Source organism: Lonchura striata, chromosome 34 (assembly GCF_046129695.1).
Source record: "Lonchura striata isolate bLonStr1 chromosome 34, bLonStr1.mat, whole genome shotgun sequence".
NCBI classification, from domain to species: Eukaryota; Metazoa; Chordata; class Aves; order Passeriformes; family Estrildidae; genus Lonchura; species Lonchura striata.
The window spans coordinates 4606000-4611941 of NC_134636.1; positions in this window are offsets into that span (position 1 = coordinate 4606000).

The following is a 5942-nucleotide window of genomic DNA, read 5'->3' on the forward strand; positions in this document are numbered from 1 at the left end:
GTCCTTGAGCACAACTGCTGCGGCAGCAGCGGCGGTGGCAGCAGTGGTGCTGACATTGGGACAGCGGCCTCAGGACAGTGGTGGCAGCGAGAGCGGCGGGACTGGCACAGGGCAAGGCACCATGGCCCTTGCTCTGCGCCTCCTCCTCCTGCTCTTCCTGGCCGTGGCCCTGCCTGCCAGGGCTGCCCAGGCTGCTCCGCTGCAAGCGCGGGGAGCAGGTGAGCCGGCAGCCTGGCTGCCCTTTCCCAGGACAGCGCTCCCTGCTCCCCGGGAAGCGCTGGGGATGGTTTTCCCTGGGCTTTAGGGAGGGTTTCCTCTGTGGGAGGGAGTGAAGACTCGTGGGCCTTGGGTTGCTCCAGCTGCCCTCCCAGGGATGTGGCCCAGGGCCTACCAAAAGTGTGGAGACTGGCTAAGAGAAAGCCCAGAGCTCCCCAGGCCCCTGTGCAGCTTTGGCCTTGTCCTTTCACATCTGGATCCCATGGCCTTGCCCGAGCCCCTTGCAGTGCCCAGTTCCCACAGGCAGATGGGTATCCCAGCACACCAGGAACTGGTTCTCATCTGTGCTCCCTTCTAGATGAGCATGCTAGGAAGGCTTCTCCAGCACCTTGGCTCCATGAAGATTTCCTGCCTCTTAAGTCCCGTGCAGGTATACTGGTAATGTTCCTAAAACTATAATCACTGACAACCTGGCAGGAACCAGCTGACAGAAGCTTCTGTGGCTATTGAGTTGCAGGTGTGGCTACAGGGAGGACCTTTCAGGCTCCTTTCCTGGTTGCTGAACACAAGTCCGGCTCCCATCGCAGGGGTGAGTTGTGTGTCCCTGATGACACCACACGCTGAGCCATGGCTTTGTGGGATCCATCCATCTGAAATGCAAATATTCCTCTTAAGGTCCTCTGAGAGGGAAGAACAAACCTCCAGGAAACAATAAGGCTCTAGAGACATACAAATACATAGAGCAGAAGCTGAGTGATCTGGAGAGACACCGTGGTGGGTGCATTTCCCTCCCCCTTCCCCTGGGACTCAGCAGCCGGGACCTTTCCCTGCACATCTGGACAGGCCGTGCCCGGGACAGTGGGAAGGGATCCATGGCAGCCTCGGTGCCCCGTGGCTGCTCTCACGGCCTGCAGGGCAGTTTCCCAGCCTGGGCTGGCTGCAGCTTCTCCCCAGCCTCTGCAGGAAGGCATTTGGCACCAGCTGACAGGGAGACCCAAGTGCACCATGGCCCAGGCACACCCTGAGATCCCTTGCAATTTCCCAGTCACTGAACACATCTGGAGAGGCAGATGTTTGGAGGAGGGTGGGCCCTGGAGCAGCCCCAATAACCTCGTCTTTATCCTGAATCTCGTCCATGACTTAGACAAGCTTTTCCTCCTGAAGATGCCCCCTTCCTGCTGGGGAACAGCCCCACCTGATCCAGCTGTCCCTTTTCCTTTCCCCAGAGATGGAAGGAGAGGCTGTGCTGAAGGCTGAGCTTCCCAGAGGAAGCAGTGGCTCACTGGCAGCCTCTGCTGCAGGAAGGGAGGCGCTGCCAGGCACAGTCACTGAAGGTAATTGCTGTGCCTCTGGGCCTGAGCCCTGCTGAGCCTTGAGCTGCCCTCTCTGCTGCTTGGCAGTGCGGGCTCACAGCATTACCTGAGCCCCTTGAAGTGCTCACTTCCCCATAGAAGGGGGGGATCCCAGCACACCATGGAACATTTCCCATCTGTGCTCCTTTCTAGGTTGGGACCGTGATTTGCAGCGTTTCGAAAGACTGGTAAACCACGGTTTAAGGATCTTGGATTATGGTAAAGGTAGGTTACAGCAAACCTTTCCTAACAGAGAAATCATTGTCCAGACAAATGTTTATGTGAGATTTCCTTTAAGATCCTTTGAAGTTTGAGGGATTCTGGAAATCCTGTCCCCCAAATTCCTACTCCTGTGCCCAACAGCAATTCCACAGCAGGATCGCTGTCAGTGGGAGGAAGGAGCATTTAGCTGTCCATCTTCCACCCATGTGCAATGCCAGAGTGTCCTTCTGTGTGCTCTGTGCAGCCCCAGAGAAGAGCAGAGAGGGAAGGGGCCAGGCCCAGGGCTGTGCCCCGGGGCTGAGCCTTTCACAGCTCCTTTGCCTGCCCCAGGAAGACTGAGCTGCTCCTGCTGCTGCTGCCAAGTCCTGGCCTCGGCTGGGGCTGGGTTTAGAGCTGCTGGCAGCTCCAGGGAGTCCTTTCTGCCCCAACTCTCCCACAAGGGGCTCCTTCCATACCAGTGCGGGGCCACTACAGGCTCGTGGTCCCCCTGCCCCTCCTCCTGAGTGGAAGGCAGAGCTGAGGGAATACCTTGGAGAGCACCAATCACCCAGGGGCACTCACTGCCACTGCAGCCTGAAGGAGAATCTTCAGCAGTGTCACCGAAGCTGTTCTGTCCTGCCTTTCTTTGCAGCTGAACGTGAGGATGAAGAGGATCTGGATTCCCAAACCATAGCCATTACTGAGCCTCTGGGAGATGGTGAGGGTAGGTCAAGGACTTTCCCCCTGCGAGAGCTGCCAGCTCAGAGCCCAAAGCTCGGCCAGGGGGGCATCGCTGCAGGTCCCAGGACAGAACCACGCACGTGTATGCCCTGGCCCTGGGCCATCCCCTCACCGCTCCTGGGGCTCAGTGCTGCCCATGCAGATCTGCAGAGATGACAGAAGCTCCTGTGGCTGTTGAGTTTCAGATGTGGCTGCAGAGAAGACTTTCCCAGGTCCTTTGGTGGATGTTGCTCGCAACCCCAGCTCCCATCGCAGGGGTGAGTAGTGTGTCCCTGCTGACTCCACAGGCTGAGCATGGGTTTTGTGGGATCCATGCCTGGGAAATGGAAATATTTCTCTTAAGGTCCCCTGAGAGGAAAGAACAAACATAGAGGAAGTAGTAAATCCCGGCAGGAATCCAAACATCTGGAAGAAATCCTGAGTGATCTGGAGAGACAGCATGGTGGGTGCATTTCCCTCCCCCTTCCCCTGGGACTCAGCAGCTGGGACCTTTCCCTGCACATCTGGACTGGCCATGCCTGGCACAGCGGGAAGGGATCCATGGCAGCCTCGCTGCCCCGCTGCTGCTCTCAGGACCTGCAGGGCTGTTTCCCAGCCTGGGCTGGCTGCAGCTTCTCTCCAGTCTCTGCAAGAAGGCATTTGGCTCCAGCTGACAGGGAGCTCAAATTGCACCATGGGCCTGAGATGCCTGCAATTTCCCACTCTCTGGGGAGATGCAGAGAGGCAGCTGTTTGCTGGAGGGTGGAGTTTTGGAGCAGCTCCAAAACTCTGGGCATTTTCCTTGTCTTTATCCACCTCTTTGACAAGTATTGCTGGGAGCAGAAGAGCACAGCAGAGAGGAATTATGACAGGCAGGCTCAGGGCTTTGGGCACTGAGCAGTCCTGTGCCAAGAGGTGGCAAGGTGCCTGCAGGCCCCAGCTCTGGGGGAAACAGAGAGCGAGAACGTCCTGGCCATATCCACTGTGCTGCCAGCTCAGCAGTGCAGCATAGCAATGGCTCACTCTTCCCATTGCTCCCAAGATGCAGCTGGCACCTCAACACGTGCTGACAAAATCTGGAAAAGCATGAGAAGAGATTTCTGCTGGGGAACATCTTGTTTGATGAAGTTGATGGCCATTGTGGCTGGTGCAGCACTTGGCCTGATGATGTGCTCGGCTGGAATCTGGTATTTCTGCATGAGAAAATGGTGAGTGTTTTGCTGATCTCATTCTCCAAGAGCTTCCTTTAAAGGCTGCTGATAGTCAGGGAAGATTCCCAGTGAGGCTGCAGTGGAGTTGTGGCCAGTCCATGGCTGTGCAAAGAACTCTGCTGAGGGTTCTGCTGCTGCCCAGTGCTTTCCTTGGCCTCTTCATTGCTGGGCCTTGTCCTGGGGGGCCGCTGGGGCTGCAGCCAGTGCTGGCTCCCCCTGAGGCTGCCTGGCCAGGAGCAGCCCCAGGGGCACAGGGCAGAGGCACAGCAAGGTGGGGAGGAGAAAGAGCGGGGACGAGATGGCCCCTGAAAGGCAGAGGCGCTCTGGGGCCCGCTCCTGGCCAGGGAGCCTGCCCAGAGCCGTCCCCTGCTCGCCGGGGCCTCGAGGGGCAGCTGTCCAGCTGGGCCAAGGTGTGCCAGCCGCTCCAGCCGTGCTGGGGAGCCTTGCCAGCTCTGGGCCCTGCTGTGCAGGAGGGTCCCTGTGTGCCACTGGCAGCTGGGGCCTCAGCCACTGCTCTCTCCCAAGGTGCTGCTGCTGTGCATCTTCAGAAGACGAGCCTAACAACTCAGGCAGAGAGAACTCGACCCGTGTTCCCAGCTCTTCGCGTCTGTCCCCATCTGCCCTGCCACAGCTTCCGGACCACCTTGAGCCATTCCCAAAACACAGCCGTCCACAACGAGACCCTCTGCCCCTGAGCCCCCTGGCCCTGTTCCCCTACCATGTCTGAAGGTGGGCAGGACCCCTCTGCCAGGGCAGGACTTGGCCCTCATTTTATGTTCAAATAAAGTGATAAGAGTTGTCAGAGATATGTCCAGGTGTTTCCACCAGCAAAGCCCAGCCGACACCAGCCCTGGCTGAGCTCCATGGCCAGGAGCAGCCGTGGATGCCCACGGTGAGGGCAGGCAGGAGCCAGGCAGGGGCTGCTGTGACCTGCGGCGGGGCCCCGAGGGGCTGGGGGAGCCCATGCTGAGCGTCCCGGGGCTGAGGGCACATCTCCTTCAGTGGGATCATCTGGGCCTGGGCTTCATGAGGCACTCAGGGATATTGTGGGGTCTCTGCTGAGCTGTGCAGGAATCCCTCAGGAGGCACTCAGGAGTATTTATGGCCTCTCCTAAGCTGTGCAGGGATCCCTCATGAGCTGTGCAGCAGCAGGGTAAACTTGAGGGTTTTTTTCCCTCTTCTGAGTACAGCAAAGGGATACTTGGCCAAGGTTTTGCAAAGCTGGGAGAAAGCCTCTTGCAAACCTTTGGGCCCCGCCTGTTCATGGGGAAGATCCAGAGCCTTGTGCCTTGGCCTGATGGTGCAAATATCCTCCCAATACATCCCTGTTTTTGCAAAAATCAAGGCTTTGTGCTCATTAATCGGGAAAGTTGTACGGGTGGCCGGCAGCTAATGTTCTTTTGTTGGCTGCACCCCAGTCCGTGCTCAGGTCTAAATAACTGACACAGCCGCGAGCTGCTCTTAAGACTGATTTGATCAAAGGCCCTGAAGCTCTGCCGACTACAAATTGTCCAGGAAAACAAGCACAGGAACTTGGCTAATGTTGGTGACAAAAGCAGAGTGCAGAGTTGAACCTGTGAGGCCACCTCACTGCCATCTCCCCCCACCCTTTTATTTTGAATTGATTTAATATTTGGAGTGCTAGTTCTTGCATGAAATGGGCCCTCAGCAAGGAGCTGCTGGGCCTCCTTGTGGTAAATAGGCAAAATGAAATTAAAAGGAGGCTGATGGCTTTAAAAAAATTGTGCCTGTTTATTAAAACTTAGAACTACAGAAGATGAGGCCTCAGGGTAAGCCGAGGGCCTGCGTGACAAGCCAGAGGTAGCTCTAACAGTGCTGTGTAACAAGGTGTTCCTGCGGACACGAGGTACCCTCGAAAGAGCCCGGGGGCTCCGCACCCAGGGATTTTTTAAACTCTCCTGGGGGTGCTTGGTTGGTGCACTTTGGATCCTCTGGCCCACTGGTCCTTGTCTGGGTCACTGACAGCTCTGTAAGATGGTGCAGTCCTGACCAATCTTTTTGGAACACAGCAATCTTACTGGGTGGCTCGTTTCCCAGTCGTAGTTCCAGTTGCTGTCATCACACCAGGATTTGACTTTCCTAGAAGATTCTTACTCTAGCACCTCCTTACCACCCCCCTTTCCCTGTTTAGTAGCCATATACATACACTTAAACAATTGTACATTCAACTCAATAACTTACTTTATTAATAATATAACAACTCATTATATTATTAACAATC